Raw genomic sequence first — 21,981 nt, 5'->3', positions numbered from 1 at the left:
AGGGATTGCAAAAATGCCCCTACTCCTTTCCCTCTCCCTGTGGTCACACCTTTGTAATGCGATTTTTCATTTCCTCCTGTTGATAAGTGGAGTTAATTTCCCCTCCCTTGAAGTCTGAACTGGCTTTATGATTCACTTCGACCAACAGAATGAGGGGTAAGTGATGATGTGCCAGTTCTAAGCCTCAGCCTGAAGAAGCCTTGAGCACTTCTGCTCTCTCCTGAACTCTGATCATGTGAACAAGCTGGGACTGCCGAACGAAAGAGATGCACAGCCCAGTCCTACTGTGATCCATGTTGACAAACAACTCCCAGGCTTGTAAGAAAGTAAGACCTTCCTGAACCAAGCAGCCCTTGGCCAACCACAGATGCATGAGTGAGCCAAACAAACTTGGCCAAACTTGGCCCTAGTTAGCGAGCTACACAGCTGACCTATAGACTTTTGAGCCATAGTAACTGCTTGTTGTTTTAAGTCACTATGTTATGGGGTGATTTCTTATATAGCAACTTGTGCATTTAATCATTTAAGGGAGAAGGCACATGCATGACAGGATGGAGTAACTCTACCCTTCAGGTATTTACGTACGCATTTATTCTACAGATTTTGGTTGAACTCCTATAGAAATCAGGTATCACTCCAAGTTCTGGGGACACAATGTCCCTGCTCGCTTAGAGTTTGCGTTCCAATGGGTGAGGACAGACTATAAATAAGTGAGCGAATAAGTAAAAATATTAGCTTTGTTGTTGTTGTTCAGTTGCTCAGTCTTGTCTGACTCTTCATGATCCCGTGGACTATAGCATGCCAGGATTCCCTGTCCATCACCGTCTTGGAGCTTTCTCAAACTCTTGTCCATTGAGATGGTGATGCCATCCAACCATCTCATCCTCTGTGGTCCCCTTCTCCTGCCTTCAATCTTTCCCAGCATCAGGGTCTTTTCCAATGAGTCGGCTCTTTGCCATCAGGTGGCCAAAGTATTGGCGTTTCAGCTTCAGCATCAGTCCTTCCAATGAATATTCAGGACTGATTTCCTTTAGGATTGACTGGTTTGATCTCCTTGTAGTCCAAGGGACTCTCAAGAGTCTTCTCCAGCACTGCAGTTTGAAAGCATCAGTTGTTCGGTGCTCAGCTTTCTTTGTGGTACAACTCTCACATCCATCCATGACTACTGGAAAAACCATAGCTTTGACTATATGGACCTTTGTTGGCAAAGTAATGTTTCTGCTTTTTAGTACTCTGTCTAGGATTGTCATAGGTTTTCTTCCAAGGAGCAAGTGTCTTTTAATTCCATGGCTGTAGTCATCATCTGCAGTGATTTTGGAGCCCATGAAAATCTCCTTCATCCAGAAAAAAAAAAAAAATATATATATATATCAGATGCTGCTGCTACTGCTAAGTTGCTTCAGTCATGTCCGACTCTGTGCGACCCCATAGATGGCAGCCCACCAGACTCCTCTGTCCCTGGGATTCTCCAGGAAAAAATGCTGGAGTGGGTTGCCATTTCCTTCTCCAATGCATGAAAGTAAAAAGTAAAAGTGAAGTCGCTCAGTTGTGCCCAACTCTTAGCGACCCCATGGACTGCAGCCTACCAGGCTCCTCCATCCATGGGATTTTCCAGGCAAGAGTTAATGGAGTGGAGTGCCATTGCCTTCTCCGATATATCAGCTAGTAGTAAGCAATACATAGGCCATTTTGAAAGGGTATACGATAAACAGTAACTGTGTGGTTACCTTAGGTTTATGGTCAAGAGAGTCTCCTTGCCAAAACATTTAGACTGAGATCTGAAAATCAGTATAGAGTGAGTCATGAGAAGATGGGGGAACAACAGTCTATGCAGAGGGAAGAGCAGTTGCAGAATCTTGAGTCTAGAATACAGGTTGTCTAGGGAATAGCAAGAAGACTATGCATCTAGAGCATGGTAGGAAAGGGGAGGTAGTGGGTGCAAAGAACACATATAACTTTTAAGCCAGGAAAAAGAATTTGGATTTTATACTAAATGTACTAAGCAAGCTATCATCGTTTTTTAACTCAAGAAAGAGTAACATAATTTGATTAATGTTTAAATGAATCCCTCTGGCTGATGGGCATAGAGTGGTTATTAAGGGGCAAAGTGGAAGAAGGGAATCAGTTAAGAAGCTCCTGCAATAATTTAGCCTGAGCCAGGGCTATAGTAATGGAGATTAAGAGGAGTATGTTTTAGGGGAAGAAGTGACAGGACTTGGGATGGATTGGATGTGGGAGATAAAGGAAAGAGAAGAATCAAGGGTAATGCCTAGATCTTTGTTCAGCAATTAGATGAGCTGAAATGCAAGAGGTTAGAGAAGGGAAGGCTTGAGGGCTGGCCAACTTGAGTCTGAGACGTCTATTAGGACAGTGAAGAGGCCAAATATGTGAGAGCCATGTGGGCCTGGAGTCCTGAGGAGGTGTCAGCCCTGGAGGAGTGCCTTGAGGCCTGCAGATATTAGACTTGGGGTGCATGATGTCACCTGAGGACAGTGATTAAAAGAGACAGAGGCCTGGGACATGCCAACATTCACAGGTTGAGCAACAGAGAAGAAGCCAGCAAGGGATACTGAGAAGGACCAACCAGTAAAGGAAGGGGCCAAGAGGAGGTACATACAGTATTACCAAAACATAGAGGGTAGAATGGGCAAGAAGAGGATGTGGTCAGTAGTGTTGAATGCTCCTGACTCAGATGGAGGACTGGGACCTTCCTGCAATCTTGGATGTGGCAAACATTCAAAGACCTTTTTCCCTTTTCAGGGTAATAACACATCCCAGAACATAAAATGGATTGTAAAACTATTTTCTGGACTCTGTCTCTGTGGGCTTCTGCCACTCGATTAACTGAGATTATTAATATCAACTACCCCACACCCCTCCTAATCCCTGTTCTCCTACATTCAGCTATACCCCAAACCCCCACAGGCCTGGAAATATAATGATGTATCAGGTTAGTCGATATAGATTCTCTGGAAACTCTAAGCTTCATGGCAACAGAGATGGCATTTGTCTTGTTTGCACTGTATGCCAGCCCCTAGTCCTGTACCCAACCACAAATAAATTCAAACACTGACTACATACTATGCTATGCTATGCTAAGTTGCTTCAGTCGTGTCCAACTCTGTGTGACCCCATAGACAGCAGCCCACCAGGCTCCCCAGTCCCTGGGATTCTCCAGGCAAGAACACTGGAGTGGGTTGCCATTTCCTTCTCCAATGCATGAAAGTGAAAAGTGAAAGTGAAGTTGCTCAGTCGTGTCCGACTCTTAGCGACCCCATGGACTGCAGCCCACCAGGCTCCTCCGTCCATGGGATTTTCCAGGCAAGAGTACTGGAGTGGGGTGCCATTGCCTTCTCCGACTGAGTACATGATGGAATGTTAAATCCACTTGATTTTGCACTTGGCATCGCCTGGTAACCATGCTGCCCCTACCATATCCCTCTGTGGACAGACACAAAGATTTTTCTCAACATCCCCCAAACTGAGATTTCTTTATAGGGTAGGATGCTGCGGCTGAGCCCAGGACCCCAGCACCACTGCCGACTTCTCCAGTGTGGATTTCTCACTGGCAGGTGGGACTGCTCATCCCAACAGCTGGGTATCCCCAAGTCATATGTTATGGGTATCACCTTAACTATGTTTAAGTGGCTCATTTCTCCAGAATCTTGCCTTTAAGATTCTAAAAGCATTTATTGTTGTGGAATTTTTCAGCTGCTTTGTATTCAATTCATACACATGCAAGGTCTGTATGGCTGGATACTAGACTGAGTCTGTCAGCTTGACCCCAAATGCTGTCTGTTTCTAAAAGTCAAGGTTAGAGTACCTGGCGCTGATATCTGGGAAAGTCCACATGACTTCTTGACCCCTGAAGGGATATTACTTTTTGGCTCCAACTCTGCCCCGGATTCTTACTTGTGAATTAGGATCAAAGTTTATACTTCTGGTAGTTCATTTGGACCCTCTCTCAAGGAGGGCATTCAGTAATCATTCCAACCGAACCAACAAGGACGTACCTGCTAATCCCAGTGCAATTCTGATTTCTGTGACAGTCAGGTGTTAGGAGGCAGAGTGCTGAAAAGTTAACCTCATGTGACCTGGGAAAAAGGGCATCCTTTTTCACCTTTAAAATTATTTCACCTTTAATAATGAGGGGTTTTTTCCTTTTTCAACTTTTAAAGGCTTTAGTAATTATATTGGGCTTAAACCTGTAACTATTCTGCTACCACCTTCTACTGTAAGGAGCTCATATTTGTTTGCCCTGTGAAAGGAAATTATCAGAGAAGCAAAATCAGATTTTAGCTGAAGTCAAAACATGTATTAAATCTGATGCTTCACAGCTGACTACAAGCCCCTCCACCTCTGACAGGCTTCTCCCGGCTGTGTGCAGACACTTAATAAATGATTTTGATGAAGGTCCCTCTGTCTTAAAGGAAATTAGATTGTTCTGACACTATCTCCCCATCACTAAACTGTTGGCTATTATCCAGCAGCCTAAGATCCTCTGGGTGTTTGCAGATTGATTATTTAATGTTTTGCATTCCTCTATGTCCACATTTCCAGGGTCAGCAGCCACATCCACAACTCCCAGTAGGTGTTGTGTTTGTCCTTTGCTGGTCTGTGGGCATTTCACCGAAAACACACACACACACACAAGATTTTTGTTTCAGAATAGTTTCCCAAGCTCTTCATTTATTCCCTTATTTGTAAGTTCAGTTCAGTTAAGTTCAGTTCAGTCGCTCAGTTGTGTCCGACTCTTTGCAACCCCATGAATCGCAGCACACCAGGCCTCCCTGTCCATCACCAACTCCCAGAGTTCACTCAGACTCACGTCCATCAAGTCAGTGATGCCATCCAGCCATCTCATCCTCTGTCGTCCCCTTCTCCTCCTGCCCCCAATCCCTCCCAGCATCAGAGTCTTTTCCAATGAGTCAACTCTTCCCATGAGGTGGCCAAAGTACTGGAGTTTCAGCTTTAGCATCATTCCCTCCAAAGAACACCCAGGGCTGATCTCCTTCAGAATGGACTGGTTGGATCTCCTTGCAGTCCAAGGGACTCTCAAGAGTCTTCTCCAACACCACAGTTCAAAATCATCAGTTCTTTGGTGCTCAGCTTTCTTCACAGTCCAACTCTCACATCCATACATGACCACAGGAAAAACCATAGCCTTGACTAGATGGACCTTTGTTGGCAAAGTAATGTCTCTGCTTTTCAATATGCTATCTAGGTTGGTCATAACTTTCTTTCCAGGAGCAAGCATCTTTTAATTTCATGGCTGCAATCACCATCTGCAGTGATTTTGGAGCCCCAAAAAATAAAGTCTGACACTGTTTCCACTGTTTCCCCATCTATTTCCCAAGAAGTGATGGGACCAGATACCATGATCTTCGTTTTCTGAATGTTGAGCTTTAAGCCAACTTTTTCACTCTCCACTTTCCCTTTCATCAAGAGGCTTTTTAGTTCCTCTTCATTTTCTGCCATAAGGGTGGTGTCATCTGCATATCTGAGGTTATTGAGCACTAAACATGTATGGACTAGCATTGGGCTAATTAATGACCAGGGATACACTGGAATGCAAGATGATGTAAATTCATGTCCTTATGGAGCTTAAAATCTGGTGATTATAATTTCGTATCGTAGTTAGGATTGTGGATTAAAGGTACTATGATGGAGGTTAAATGGGAGGGGGTCTGGACAGGGAAAATTTAAGTTGAGATTTAAAGAATTAAAGGGGAATGGGTAGCCTTAAAAAGCGCATGAAGAAAAGCTGAACACAAGGGTGTTCAGCTCTCACATGGGGTGAGAGTTTCATTTGGTTCAGAACCTAATGGAGGACAAAGGGGAGTGAACTTTGGGAAGAAGGTAACAAGAGGGGAAGGGGGCAGCCACAGTATCTGTTACTCACAGGAGCCTTACAGGTGGTATGAATGTACATCCCAGTTTGCCAAGAACAGTCTTTGTTTAGACCTTTGCCTCTGTGTATTATTATAAGGCCTCCTTTCCCTCATGAAAATGTCAGTTTGCACAATAAATTATATGGTCACCCTACCCAAAGGCATGTCAAAGAGCTGGGGGATTTTATTACATGTAAGATAGGAAATCATTGAAGGGTATTAAGCAGAGGTATGATATGAGTGGATGTACGTTTTCAGATTGCTCCTCCTTTAGTCTGAATGGGGCCGCGGGTGATTACTATAGTGGCCCAGGGTAAAGTAGATGGTCAACAAAGCATCATGTTTAGAAAATATCTTATGTTAAGTAACATACATTCTACCATCTTTCTTTTCATGCCCCCAGTGGTGCTTCCAACAGATTAGACACCGTGGTTCTCCGTGGAGATGTCCCTCCCTCTTCGCCCTTTCACCTTTAGGACTGAGCCGCTCACTGCCCCACTGGCAAAAGTGGGAGTGCTAAGTGGTAGAGGTAGGTTTCTCCGCAGGGGTTGCTGAAGGGAGTTGCATAGCTCAAAGACACACCCACTCCCTGGGGCAGCACACATCTAATTGATAAATATTGGGCTACAAAGGCCCCACTCCCTTGCCTCAATTCAGGATATCTCTGAAGGGCCACTCACAATGCAATTTCTCCTCCACCCCACCCTTCTTCCCTTACACCCTCACAGGGATTGTTCCCCAGAGCTCTCTCCCCAGTCACCTGCATGCAAATATCCAATGCAGAGTCTATTGCCTGGGGAATCTGATTTATAATCCAATGTAAGCATGGCTTTCTGTTAAAATGTGTATTTGTGTTACCTTTCCTGGTGTCTCCACATCTAACCAAGAGGTAGAACTTCCCCTCACTTAATGGCAAATAGGTGAGGAAATAGTGGAAACAGTGACAGACTTTATTTTGGGGTCTCCAAAATTACTGCAGATGGTGACTGCAGCCATGAAATTAAAAGACACTTGCTCCTTGGAAGAAAAGTTATGACAATCCTAGACAGCATATTAAAAAGCAGACATTACTTTGCCAACAAAGGTCCATCTAGTCAAAGCTATGGTTTTTCCAGTAGTCATGTATGGATGTGAGAGTTGAACTATAAAGAAAGCTGAGTGCTGAAGAAGTGATGCTGTTGAACTGTGGTGTTGGAGAAGACTCTTGAGGGTCCCTTGGACTGCAAGGAGATCCAACCAGTCCATTCTGAAGGAGATCAGCCCTGGGATTTCTTTGGAAGGACTGATACTGAAACTCAAGCTCCAATACTTTGGCCACCTGATGTGATGAACTGACTCACTGGAAAGGACCCTGATGCTGGGAAAGATTGAAGGCAGGAGGAGAAGGGGACGACAGAGGATGAAATGGTTGGATGACATCACAGACTCGATGGACATGAGTTTGAGCAAGTTCCGGGAGTTGGTGTTGGACAGAGAAGCCTGGCGTGCTGCAGTCCATGGAGTCGCAAAGAGTTGGAAACGACTGAGCAACTGAATTGAACTGAACTGAGAACTTCCCCTAAACTTTTCTGTTGGGTATATAAAGGATCTTTTCCCCATTGTCCCTTATGCCCTTTGTAAATTGAATCACGTAGTTTGTTTTGACCTGGATAATTTTATCCATAAATGGTTGTATTGGTTCACAACACTGGTTCCCTGTAAGCCGGCACACTTCCAAGTGGTTATTTCAGGTCTTGTAAAATAACAGCTCTTATTTAAATACCTTGATTCTTGATTACCTGAATTTAGTTTCTTATTTTGGTGCTTGAATTATTTCCTTAAAGAATGTAAATATGTCATAAATTCCTTTTATTTCTTTTATTCATGAGATTATTCCTAGTATTTCTGTATAGTAACTTGAAATTTATTGAAATAAGTTACAGTGGGATCCCATTCTTTATAGCTTGTTATCACCAAGAATGCACTATATCATGGATTAAATCATGCTCTCCTAAAACATAACTACAGCCAGGAAAGGATGGATGTGAAGTCATTAAGATATAATAGGAGAGAGAGTTGGTAATCTTTGTAAAATGACACATCAAGTCTTCATTCCTGTACAGGCATAAGAGGGATAAATGTGCATGGAGGTGATGGGGAATGGGGACCCAGAAGCAGAAAACGCTCACACACTTTGAACACTGGGGCTGGCCTCTGCCCCCTGGTGAAGTCTGGTGACTGATTTCCAGCTACTCAGTACGTGCAGTGTCCCCGTCCTAACCTCTGCTCATGGTACAGAGCACGTGGGAGATGAAAAGAATGTCTGTCCACATAGACTTGCATACTTTAATTCTTCCAAGTCAGTCATTCAGCAAATATTCCTGAGCACCTGCTACTGGTGGCACTATACTAGGCACACAGCATCTTGGAAAATCATTTGTGTCCTCTCCACCCACCCACCCCTCCACACCAACTTTCATGGCTTACATTATGCCTCTCGGTAGTGAACCTCAAAACAGGGTAATAAAAATATTCCACTGTTTTTTTTTCCCTTTAATAATTTTCCTTTCATTAAAGTTTAAAACTCCTATTTCAAATCATCTACCCTAAGCATACCTCCTATTGTGGAAATCTTTAATCCCTCAATTAATTTCTCCAGCTATCACAAAGATTAGGTCAAAAAGAATATCTTCTTTAGTTGACTCAGAACTAAACATTGTTCTTGACACTTTTCAATAACTTACTTACACCCTCATTTCTAAAATATTAATTGTGCTACATACTTACCATCTCCAGTTTGTGTCATAGTAGAAAATATGCAGAAATCAATCATGACTTCAGCTCTGTTCTTTATGAACTGTTGGATTAGTATCTTTATTTAGTCTCTCAGAGCCTCAATCTCCCCACCTGTCAAATGGGGACAGCACTTAACTTAAAGGACTTTATGAGGATCAAAATGAATCTCAGTGGTAGGTTTGAACCATGCCTGGTATATTTTAACTATGTGTTCTCACTTTTCTTGCTCAGAAACTCTTCATTTATTCATTTGACAAATACACATTGATGGTTAAATTGTGCAAAGCACTGCCACAGTCTCTAAGGGTATAAGTAGGACAATGTACCTGCTGGTGTGCAGCTTCTATTCTAGTGGGAGGAGACAGACAGTGAATGTACAAAAAGAGAGCAGGCACTGATAAGTGCAAGGATTAAAATTAATCAGAGAGGTGTAACAGGAATTAATGGTGTAGGAATAGGATTTACAGAAAACAATTATTGTACATAATAATACATAAACATCTGCTGGATCATGGAAAAAGGAAAAGAGTTCCAGAAAAACATCTATTTCTGCTTTATTGACTATGCCAAAGCCTTTGACTGTGTGGATCACAATAAACTGTGGAAAATTCTGAAAGAGATGGGAATACCAGACCACTTGACCTGCCTCTTGAGAAATCTGTATGCAGGTCAGGAAGCAACAGTTAGAACTGGACATGGAACAACAGACTGTTTCCAAATAGGAAAAGGAGTACATCAAGGCTGTATATTGTCACCCTGCTTATTTAACTTCCATGCAGAAAACATCATGAGAAACGCTGGGCTGGAGGAAGCACAAGCTGGAATCAAGATTGCTGAGAGAAATATCAGTAACCTCAGATATGCAGATGACATCACCCTTATGGCAGAAAGTGAAGAAGAACTAAAGAGCCTCTTGATGAAAGTGAAAGAAGAGAGTGAAAAAGTTGGCTTAAAGCTCAACATTCAGAAAACGAAGATCATGGCATCTGGTCCCATCACTTCATGGCAAATAGATGGGGAAACAGTGTCAGACTTTATTTTTTTGGGCTCCAAAATCACTGCAGATGGTGATTGCAGCCGCTTACTCCTTAGAAGGAAAGTTATGACCAACCTAGACAGCATATTAAAAAGTAGAGACATTACTTTGCCAACAAAGGTCCGTCTAGTCAAGGCTATGGTTTTTCCAATGGTATGGATTGAAAGTTGGACTATAAAGAAGCTGAGTGCCAAAGAACTGATGCTTTTGAACTGTGGTGCTGGAGAAGACTCTTGAGAGTCCCTTGGAGTGCAAGGAGATTCAACCAGTCCATCCTAAAGTAAATCAGTCCTGGGTGTTCATTGGAAGGACTGATGTTGAAGCTGAAACTCCAGTACTTTGGCCACCTCATGCGAAGAGCTGACTCATTGGAAAAGACCCTGATGCTGGGAGGGATTGGGGGCAGGAAAAGAAGGGGATGACAGAGGATGAGATGGTTGGATGGCATCATTGACTCAATGGACATGAGTTTGCATAAGCTCCAGGAGTTAGTGATGGACAGGGAGGCCTGGCATGCTGCGGTTCATGGGGTGACAAAGAGTCCGACATGACTGAGCGACTGAACTGAACTGAACTGAACACAATGATAATTAAGTAATCAGAGGGTCTCTCTGGGTAAGTAAAATCTGAGGTGAGACCTAAATGACAAGAAGGAGTTAAGCCACCTGAATGAACATCTGAAAGAAGAGCTTTCTAGAAAGAGGGAATAGCTAGCAGAGCTCTAAGGCAGGAATGAAATTGGAGGGTTTTATATAAGAGTGGAAAGTGGTGGGCAGACACATATCCATTGTAGGTCATCTGGTCAGAGCAAAGAGTTTGTGTGGTCTTTTTTTTTTTTTTCCAGTGCCACAAGGAGCTGTGGAAAATTTAAAGTGAAGTGGGGAGCAAGATCTGTCCTACCTGACACTGAACACCTTCAGGAAGGATAGTTGTGGGAGAACAAGAGTAGAGGGAGATAGATTATTTAGAAGGCCATTATATAGTTATCCAAGTGAGAGATGCTGATGGCCTGACCACTATGAGGGCCACAGCGATGGTTAGAAGTAAACAGATGCTGGAGATCTTAGACTAAGAGTCAACAGGACTTGGTAAGACAGGAATTACACCCTACCAGGTATAAAATAAATAAATGACAAGGATGTAATATACAATACAGGGAATGTGGCCAATATTTTATAACAACTTTATATGGAGTATAATCTGTATACAACAAGTCTCCTACATATGAACTAGTTCTGTTTCAAGAGCATGTTCGTAAGTCCAATTTGTTCCTAAGTCCAACAAAGTTAGCCTAGGTATCCAACTAACACAAAAGGCTATATAATACTATACTGTAATAGGTTTATAATACTTTTCACACAAACAATACATGAAAAAACAAACACAAAAAATTAAAGAAAAAATTAACTTTACAGTACAGTACCTTAAAAAGGGCAGTATTACCAGCTACATCGCCACTGCTTTTAGGCTTTATTATGGACATCCTTGGCTTGAAATAAAGATATCGTACTACTGTACTATATATAGTACTGTACAGTAATGTACACAAAAGCACAACCACTTATACAGGAGGCACACGTATGACAAAGTACACCAGATACATGAACTAACTTATGCAGTTGGACAAGCAAACACACATTCATATCTTTGAAAGTTCACAACTTAAGGGTTTGTATGTAGGGGACTTCCTGCAATTCACTATAAAAAAAAAAAATCACTTTGTTGTATACCTGAAACTAATATAGCATTTTAAGTCAACTATACTTCCATAAAAGAGAAGAATCAACAGGACCTGTAGCTGTATTGAATACAGGTGGACATGAGGGAAAAGCAAAGCATTCCAGCGAAGGTTCCAGAGATTTAACCTGAACCACAGAGGTGTCATTTACTGAGAAAAACACAGGAAGGAACATACTTATGGGAGGAAATCAAGATTTCAGTTCTAGTTATTAAAAGTTTGAGAGGCCCATTAAACATCCAAGTGAGTATGACTAGAAGGCAACATATAATTAAATTTATGAGCATGGATTTCAAGGGAGGGATCAAGGCTGAAGACATGGAGATAAATTTGAGAGACATTAGTCTAAGGATTGGATTTAAAGCCATGGAACTGGATGAGATTCCCAGAAAAGGGGATGCAGATGGAGAAGAAAGGGGGTGAAAGTGCAGGGCCCAGGGCAAACAAGCAGAGGACTCTAAGGAGAGGAAAGGCCAAGATAGAAAAAACAAGAGAGTATAAAGTTACAAAAGCCCAGAGAGTGTTAAGCAATGAGGGTATGATTCGCAATTTTTATAGCCACTGGGCTTGCTTCACAAATACCCCATTAACAGCAAACCAACATTAAGCCCAACCACCAACCTGTCAACCCCAAGAACCATTTAAGTGCTCACTTCTCAAATATCTCAGTGTTATGCTGAATTATGTCAACACATTAAGTTACATTGCAGTCTAACCCCAAGCACCTCAGAATATGACCTAATTTGGATATAAGATCTTTCCAGAGATAATCGAGTGAAAATGAGACCATTAAGGTGGATCCTAAGACAGCCGCTGTCCTTACAAAAGGAGAGCACAGACACACACACAGAAGGCCATGTGAAAATGATGCCAGAGATCAGGCGGTGGAGCAGAAGCCTTATGGCCAGCAAGTCACCAGAAGCTGGAAGAGAGGCCTGAACCAAATTCTCCTTCATTTTCCTTCAAAGCCCTCACAGCCTTCAAAACAAGCCATCTTAATTTCAGACTTTTTGTCTCCAGAACTCTGAGACAATAGATTTCTGTTAAGCCACCCAGTTTGGGGTACTTCTGCTAGATGGCCCCAGTCAACTAAGATAGTCATTTTATCAGACGGGCAACCATAGGTCTGCAATATTCTTGTAGCTGAGGTCTCCTTTCCCCACCAGCAAGGAACAAATCAGCCTCTGGAACAGTGCTGACCACTGCGGAACACATCCATGGCCTTTGTTCTTGGTGTTTGAAAATGAAACTTTGCTGCCAGCACTTATAAAAACTCTGGGAACAAAATCAGCCATGATGAGTGCTGTCAGACAGAGGGCTGATGGTGCAGGAATCCCACTTTTGCCAAGAAGCAACCAACCCAGGGATTGAATCAGGATCTCCCGCATTGCAGGCAGATGCTTTACCATCTGAGCTACCAGGAAGTCCAAAGGAGAGAAGGGTGCAATCTTCAGGGCATAAATGAAATAATATGATGGAATGAAACATAAACTGAGTGTGTTTATCCAATATAGAACAGTGAAGAGTTGTTGTTTAGTCTCTAAGTTGTGTCTGACTCTTTCGCGATCCATGGACTGTAGTGCACCAGGCTCCTCTGTCCATGGGATTTTCCAGGCAAGAATACTGGAGTGGGCTGCTGTTTCCTTCTCCAGGGGATCTTCCCAACTCAGGGATCAAACCCTGTCTCCTGCATTGGCAGGTAGATTCTTTACCACTGAGCCACCTGGGAAGCCCCAGAATAGTAAGGAGAGCCTTCCATAAAGGAAAGCATGGCTCATGTGGCATTTGGATCCACAAGTAACCCTAGAGGAAGGGAAGGTGCAGGCTGCCTTGCTCCCCATTAGCCCAAATTAGAGATGGCTTGTTTTGACAAGGTGCACACTTTGAAAGGCTTCTCTTTCACTCTGCCTGTTTCTGTTCCCTCGAGGCACACACTTGGTTTCTATTTTTATCCTGATTTCATAAAGTTCAAGAGAAAACGTGACTTTTTTTGCATTCAAAATTTGGAAAGTACCCTAAAGGTGTTACAGTTAAGCTGTTTTTGATCATAAGGAGCAGATATTCACAAATGTGTTCAACTCAGATGGAGTCTGGGGGGCGGGGGTAGTGACTGCTTTCACAACCCACATGAGGCACTCTTGGTCGAAACCAAGAGCAAAGTAGATCACGTATAGTGTTCCAGACATCCTGATAGGTACTCTCACATGTGTTAACTCATTGGTTTCTCACAGTACTGCTATCAGGTAGATACTGTACTTATACCCATTTTACAGATGAAGAAACTAAGGTACAGAGAGATTAAGTACCTTGCCCACAATTACAAAGGCAGTAAGTGATGAGCCAGGATTTGAACCATGGGGTTGCACAGACTCATACTCAAATCCTATCCATGTCACGTCATTTCCTATCACACCTTTCTGATTAATGTTAATCTTCGCATGTATCACTGCACGCTCTCCTTTGAGTACGAGTCTGTGTGACCCCATGAGAACTTGAGTGGAACTGTAGCAGATTAGAGCTTTCTCCCTCTTGTCATCCTTCCCTCCACATTTCTTATCATCTCTTCCTCTTGGTACTGTTCTTCCACCCTTCTCTTTCCACCTCTCTCTCTCTCTCTCTCAGCATTTCTATGCTCCCTCCTTCATGTGTCTACTCCAGTCTCTTTCGGCCCCTGAATTTCTGTATGCTCTGTGTTACCTTTTTCTAAAGGAGCCCCTCAATCTAATCAGCTATGTATTGAGTCATAAAGAACTGAACATGGCAGCCACGTAGGGCCAGGGCCAGGGCAGCCACTAAGAGTGATGCCTAGTAAGCAGACTGCCACCTTTGTTTTTGTCCGAAACACCATCTACTGATCAACTCCGTCACAGACAAGCCTGCCAGTCCAGTCCCTAGCCGGTTCTGGCCCGTGCCCGAGCAGACGATGCTTCTGGTGTAGTAATGCTGGTACACGCTGTACATCTCTGTGTGATGGCAATAGCTGATTGCGAGGGAATCAATGAGAGTCTTGTGTGGCTCCTCCAAGAGAAGACAAATGGGCTGCAGTGGCAAGGCATATCTGATCAAAGGAGAACCCAGGCATGCAGAGGAGGTAGGAGACAGTGAACCACATCATTCCATGAGGAGGTTCAGCAGAGGCTGGCCTCTTCAATACACCAGAGTTCTCTATCTGTGTTGGGAGTAAAAGCTGGAAACCAGAAAAGAGAAGCTGCCTGGGTAAAGAGACAAAAGGAATGCAGCCTAAGCCAGGGGTAAGCCACTATTTGAACCTGATTTCTCCGGGAGCACAGAGAAGAGAAGCTGAGCTATGATGAGGCTGGACTCAAGGAGCAGACTAAGACATCTTAGTCATTAGAGCACGAGGAATCCATCAGGCTTCTGCGGTCACTGAACAATGAACTAGGCTCTGTAATATGTATCTGCACTTGCTCACCTGAATACATAAAAGCGTTTAAAAAGCAAGTCTTCTAGCAATTTTTTCTTCTGATTCTATTCCAAAAAAGGTAAATACTTTCAATGACACATGGCTAGGTTTCACATACCTTTTAACAGATTTGAGCAGATTTGTTATAGTGCTGGACAGGTGTTAGAATCTTAGTATTCCCAGTCTTTCATACCTTGCACAATCACTCAGCTTTCCTTCTAAAAATTTTGCTCGTCTCGTTGATCCACTAGATTGACTGAAAACAGGTTTTTTGATACACTTAGAGAACAAAAATATTTTTTGCCTTAAAAATAGAATCCCAACAGGCACATAGACTGATATTTAAACAAAGGATATACCCAATCTCAAATGCCGAGACAAATCCATTTTTCAGTACTTTCAGAAATACCTAACAAACTATCCGACCACTTAATCAGAATTTCTGGAAGTAGCATAATGTGTTGATGATTAACCTTGTTGACTTATTTTTTAAAGAATCCTCATCTTGTATGCCATGGTAGTAAAGGGTTCCCCTCTCCCATGCGTGAAGTTCCAGAATGAAAGTGGGTTGTCACCATGGCAACAGAATACAAGGCAGAGAACTTCAGAGAAGGGGGAGGTCTCTATACCCAAGGCCACAGCTACAAGAAAGCCCGGGGCCCCAGAGTCATGGCAGCAAAGAGAAGCAACGCGCTGTGACTTCACACAGCCAGATGGCCTGCTGTTGACACAGGGTTCCCCCAATTGCCAATTATTTGAGTAATTCTGGATCTTTCATTCAAAGAAAGATAAATACTTCACTTAAGGTATGCATTGATATACTTGTCAGTTTTTCTCTTTGAACAGCCTAGTATTGGAAACTTTCCCCAAGCACCTAACACAGTGCCTTACACACTAAGAAGTGTGAGTTCAGCTCTGTTCAGCCTCTTCTTGAGGCAGGTATTATGCAAGAAACAGAGATGAAAAGGACGTTAATAGGTTCCTTCTCCTCCGAGAGCTCACAGTTGAGTGGGTAGACAAGCATATAGGAAGATCCATACAACCTTCTATGTCAGCTTATGCTATAGTCTTGCCCAGGTTATCAGAGGGGATGAATCCAGAAGACAGTCACAGCCAAGAGGAGAGAGAGGAAAAGAGGGGCAAGTTATTGCCACATGATCTGATTTTGAATGATGGATTAGGAGTTATGGGTGTTCCTTCTCCGTTGCTGGCTGCTTGCTTTGAGACAGTCCTAGCAGAGAGGGCTGCATGAACAGAGGTTCACAGGTAAATAGCAGCACTGTTTCAGGTGGCACTAGTGGCAAAGAACCAGCCTGCCAATGAAGGAGACACAAGAGACGTGAGATCGATCCCTGCGTCGGGAAGATCCCCTGGAGGAGGGCATGGCGACCCACTCAAGTGTTCTTGCCTGGAGAATCCCATGGACAGTGGAGCCTGGCGGGCTACGGTCCACAGGGTTTCAGAGTCGGACGCAACTGAATTGACTTAGCACGTACAACATGGTGAAAAGCATACGCAGCTTGCTTTTGCTGAGTAAGAATCCACAAGGCAGAGAATGGTAGGAGCTGAAGCTGGAGACCCAGGTGGCTAAGGTATGAACAGAGCATGAGTATCCCTCCCCTGGGAGGGCCTAGACTGCATCTTCCTGACAACGGAGGCTCCTACAAGCCAAAGCCCTCTTTCCGGAGTACTTTTAGCAGCATTGTGGAGAATTGCTTCACAGATAACATTGGAGTCAAGAGGACCACTTCCAGGGCTGCTACAGACATCCAGGCAAAAAACAGTAAGACCTTGAATCAAAGCGGGGTATTAGGGATGGAAAGGGTGAGGACAGATTCTAAGAATATTTATTGACTAAAACCATATATCTCCTCAGCAGGATTCACCTCCCCAAATCCCTAAGACTCAAAATCTCCATTCTCCTCTCCATACTGACTCTAACACTAAAAAAAACCCGGGCAAGGAAGGATAGGATTGTCAGCGACTGAAACTCCTTCAACAGTACATAGCTTATACAATCACTGAACCACTTAAAACGATGGCAGTCACTTTCACTTTAAAACCTATTGGCTGAGTTGATGGACAGGCAAAAATATTTCTCTCTTGGATTTATTCCAGTACACTGTTTCCCATCATTACTGGTCATGGGGATCAGAAAAAGAAAGGAGATTTTTAGAGAGATTCTGAACAATATATCATTGCCAACTCAGAGTGGCAGGCAAAACAAAACTGATAATGCTTCGTGTTGAGATAGGATCGTTCCTCTGAGGCTCTCCTGCTATCATAGTATATATTAATTTTTAAAGCATTCCTATAAAGTGGACAAGTGGCAAAAGGGGTTGGCTTCATTTCGGTGGAGGCAAAAAAAGATACTAATGCCTGGAGAGATGAACTGACTTATCAGAGGTAAGGAGCTTCCCAGGTAGCTCAGTGGTAAAGAATCCACCTGCCAATGCAGGAGACTCAGGAAATACAGGTTTGATCTCTAGGCCAGGAAGACCCTCTGGAGAAGGAATTGGCAACCCACTCCAGTATTCTTTGCTGGAGAATACCATGGACAGAGGAGCCTGGCAGGCTACAGTGCGTGGGGTCACAGAGTCAGATACGACTGAGCAGTCGAGTGCACACACACATCAAAGGTAAGGCTGGTTGGAGACAAGCCTGAGGGCAGAGTTTGGGCTTCTTGGTTTCTTTTCCTGGTTTAATTATCTAAACCTATCCTAATTAGGTTACAGTATTTAACACAGTCTGTCCAGATCCATCTGAAAAGAGGAAGCGAAGACCTGGGTAATTTTCCAGATAATTTCTTTAAAAGAAAAAAGCAGCCCCTCTCTCCTCCAAATTGTTTATAATTGATGCAACACAGGAAGTCTCACTGCTTTTTAATGAGCTCCCAAACTCAAATTCTGCCATTTAATTTTTTTTTGAGATCTGCATTTGCCTGAAATATCTCAGTAATTCTTATGGAAAGGGAGATTTTACCTAAATTATGAAGATAACTTTGATATACTTTTTGGTGTAACGAAGGGAGAACGAGGCACTGCGTGGTATGCAGGCTGTAAGATCCCAGCCCTTTCCCGTGGCCTGAGGTACATGGATCTCCTTCGGTGCTGAATGGGGACAGAGAGAAAACCCCATGCTCCCATTCAGTGCTATGATCCCTTCTGTTTTCCATGAGAAACATGTGCACGCTCCTCACTTAGCATTTACCAGACTGCAGGAGATGCCACCTGCTATGTTGCAGGGGAAAATAGAGGACTTAGGCTAATAACTGGAAGAAATGACTCAGTTCTTACTAAAGGGTCAGCGTTGGACTCTCTTTTTTAATGTATTTATTTTATGGGTAAATTGATCTAACAGTGATGAAGCAAGGAAATGACTGCATTCCTTGCTTTTTTTTTTTTCCACCAAAGCACATGTCCCAGCTCTTTGTCTGACCCTGCTCCCTGTTATCTGCCACGTGGCTTTTGTCTCTTTCTTTTCAGCCAGCCACTCTTCCCTTACTGCTGTCTTCTCTCTCTCTCTAGCTCAGTGAAAACCTTTGATTACAGTGTGGTCCATGGGCAACAGTTCCAATGAAAAGAAGGACTATCCTACAGCTATTTGGGGGACAGGCCATGAATCTCTAGGGGGACCCCAGTAGTTTACCTGTTTTCTGGGGCTTGAAGACAAAAGCTTCAGATTTTGATGAGGAACCGAGGCAGCTCCTTTGGGCTGGTGTGGGGTCTGTCCTGCTGTGCCCCCATCGCTGCAGCTACCCCTCCCCCCAGGCATAGTCAGAGGAGTCAAGAACAAAAAATGCTCACCAGGCCACCCTAGTACCCCGCAGGAGCAGCTGGGAGTCACACACACACTGCTCCCCTGCGCTGTCAACCACCCTGCCCAGCTCCCTTGCACACACACCCAGCATGGGGCTCTCTCTTCTGCATTGCACATCTTCTGAAAGGAGGGCCCCTTTCTGAGACTGTATCACTTCATTTCACACCCTAAACAATTAGACATGATTTCCCCAAATGTAAGAGCAGTCAGGAGACCCTATCCAGATTAATCGGCTCTAAGCAGTTAAGGCAGGAGGAGAAGCGAGGAGGGAGAGGGGTGGGGGAAAGGAAAGCAGAGACTCCAAAGTCTTTGTTTCTCTCCCATCTGGCTAGAAGCCAGAGGCGAAGATCGAAGAGACCTATCCTTTGTCCACTGATCTGACAGTCAGTTCCCACACGGCAAAATCAAAGTGGAATGCATTCACACACTCGTGGCCACAGCTCACAAGGTTACTGAGAAATCTAAGTCTTCTGTGACTGGTGGAGGCAGGATTTCTATGCAGCATTGCTGTTTTCAAGGTCATAATGAAATTAAGAAAGAGTTCCACTTTCTCACTGGAGTCTGTCATTGTTAGCACTCTCCTGGTCCTCCAGGGGACCAAAAGCGTGTGCTCTGTGGCTTTAAGGGAGGAGAGAATCCTTCTCAGGCTCTCTCTATCAAGTCTGGTTAGGTTTTAGCATGTAAAGTTCCAGGCCATAAATAATTCAAAAGGCATGAAGAAGATTTTCTTCATTCTCCATCTATCCCCGCACATGACACCCTCCCCCCTTCCTTTCTGGCTTATAACAAATGCTAATTTAATCAACTGGCAGTAAATTGTGCTGGTTGCTGACTCATGCCAGACACAGCCCCTATGGACTTCACCGAGGTCTGCCATCTCATTTGGAAAGGAACAATAAGGAGGTGCAGTCCTGAGCTGCCCACCTTTCTTCTTTTGTCCTCCTTTGTTTCCTCCTATTCCTCCCCCCTCCCCCTAAGAGGACTCTTCACAGTGTGCATGCAGGGAATTCACATCTCAGCCACGCTGCCTGCAAAGGTCTGTGCTCCCTGCCAGTTGCACAGCCTCCTAACCGCCCTGATGACGGGATGGGGATGTCCCCAGTGCTCCCGAAGGATGCTCTCGGGATAAAGCATGTGGCAGGGGAAGGAAGAGGTGGGGCGCTGAGACGAAGAGTGGGAAGGGGTGTGAGGCAGAGCCAGCCCTCGTTATCCTAGCTGGGAAAGCATGTGTGTCAGAGAGGCTCCTTGATGAAACCATAGCGTGGGGATAGAAGCTGATGAGAGGTGGAGGAGCAGCTCCCGTCAGTGGGCCCGTTTCACCCCCACCCCCCCAGTGGAGTAGGGGCTCCTCCTGGGGACAGCTGTAACGGAGGGTGGAGGGGACAAATCTCCCTGGAGACAAGGCAGGAGCAGCAGGTAGTGGGCTGGGGCTGGAGAGGATGAGACAGAAAGAAATGCCTCTTAAAAAAAAAAAGACCAAGAGATGGGAAAATATTTATGGGAAGCCTAGGGCCTATTTCCTTTTCCTTTTGCCCTTTTATTTTAGTTATAAATATTTATCTTATAAAGAAGCATTCTCCAGCCCCACCCCAGAGGGATTCCTTTAAAACCCTCCCCATCATGATCACCCAAATACGTGCTGTGGACTAATGTATAAGGAGGAAATGGAAGCTCACTTACCCTCTTGTCTTCAAATGTCTTATGAAGCACTTGCAGTGTTCCAAGCAGCAGCATGCCTTATGCTGTTTGCTTGCTCCTCCTGACCACCCTGGGAAGTACAGAGCTGGTAGCATTAGGTCCCTTCTATAGATCGGCTAGACTCCAGGCCAGAGCTGATAGACAGAGTGGTCCTAACTGATGTCATTCCCACTAGACACTCCGCTACCTAAGGGGTTTGCACACAGTAGGCCTTACTGCTTAGGTATTAGGCTTATCATTTACTAAACAAATAGAATAATAGCTCAGCCTCAGTGAAGCTCCAATACTTTGGCCACCTGATGCAAAGAGCTGACTCTTAGGAAAAGACCCTGATGCTGCAAAGGATTGAAGGCAAAAGGAGAAGATGGTTAGATGGCATCACCAACTCAACAGACATGAGTTTGAGCAAACTCCGGGAAACAGTGGAGGACAGGGAAGCCTGGCATGCCGCAGTGTGTGGGGTTGCAAAGAGTCAGACATGACTTTGCAACTGAACAACAATAACAGCATCATCAGAACTTCTGAAACAGTCTGACTCCTGGGTCATCACACCCCACCCGTGGTGTCCACCATTTGTGCTTTTGTTTAATTGAACCTACCCACCTCACTGGATCATAAAGTCCTCCCAGCCAGATGTGGGGCGTTGTCATGTTCCTCACAAGGTGAAGAAGCAGGCCTGGGTTTACAGAGAGCAAATTCAACTTTTCTGGTCGGTGACAAGCATACCTGAAGGCTTTTCAAGTGAGAAATTCTGCCAGGCAGGGCCACCCTGGCTTTCAAGTCCCTTCACTGAGGCTGATGTCTTCGATGACACTTCCTCCAGTTTGGCAGCTATGCCTCCGTTCCTTTGGGCTCTTCTTCAGCTGTGTGTGCATGTGTGTGCACGTCCCCATACGTGTGTCTTAGACAGACTGCATTGTTTCATGCCCCTCTTTGAGGGTTTTTCTGTTTTTTTTTCTAGAAGGCTTCCTGCAGCCAAACAGGATATATATAATGGCAAAAGCGCCTCTGCCTTAGAAGGCACACTGGCTTCCTGTAGGAAACACAGAAAGAGGAACAAACAGGGCACCTCCCCGCAGCACCCTGTGTCCCCACACAACCCTCTTCCCTTCTCTCTTCGAACGCACTGATGGCTGGGGAGCCGGTCAAAGGTCAGCCGGCCCTGGGGGAGGCCCCTGCACAAGCACAGGGCACTCTAAGGCACACACTTCACTGGCCAAGAATGAAAGGCGTGGTTCACTTTGTCCTTATTTGACCAGAAGGCTCGGTCTGGAATGCTGCCTCAGTGCCTCCCTGAGACTCCCGGCCGTCGGTCGTAAATAAGCATGAGGTCTGGTACGGCCTCTTGGCTAAACGTTTGCACAGTAACTCAAATGAGGCAGCAGACATGAGTCAGGAGGGAGAAATCAGCTTAAGAAGCGGGGCGTGGGGAGCCGCAGCGTCTCAAGCTGACAAGATGGTCCTTTACCCGTTTACCCAGAGACGCTCGCCCAGCCTCCAGGGACAGACTTCCTGTCCTCCCCACAATACGGCACCACCTGCTGGAACCATTAACAAAGCAGCTGGTAAGAGCAGCTCAGTGAGCAAGCCCGCTTGTCCA

The 21,981-nt window shown here is 44.5% G+C and overlaps 1 long non-coding RNA gene across 1 annotated transcript; it reads right to left on the bottom strand.

Moving 5' to 3' along the window:
• Window positions 1–590: 590 nt before the first annotated feature.
• LOC138990098 (uncharacterized) lies at window positions 591–21,482 on the bottom strand. Its single transcript, XR_011466269.1, has 3 exons — window positions 20,985–21,482; window positions 8,658–8,777; window positions 591–1,334 (listed from the first exon to the last, which is right to left on the bottom strand). It is a non-coding gene; the product is annotated as an uncharacterized lncRNA (long non-coding RNA).
• Window positions 21,483–21,981: the final 499 nt, after the last annotated feature.

The sequence above is a fragment of the Bos mutus genome, chromosome 2 (assembly GCF_027580195.1).
Source record: "Bos mutus isolate GX-2022 chromosome 2, NWIPB_WYAK_1.1, whole genome shotgun sequence".
Classification (NCBI taxonomy): Eukaryota; Metazoa; Chordata; class Mammalia; order Artiodactyla; family Bovidae; genus Bos; species Bos mutus.
This window is presented reverse-complemented; position numbering and strand designations above follow the sequence as displayed.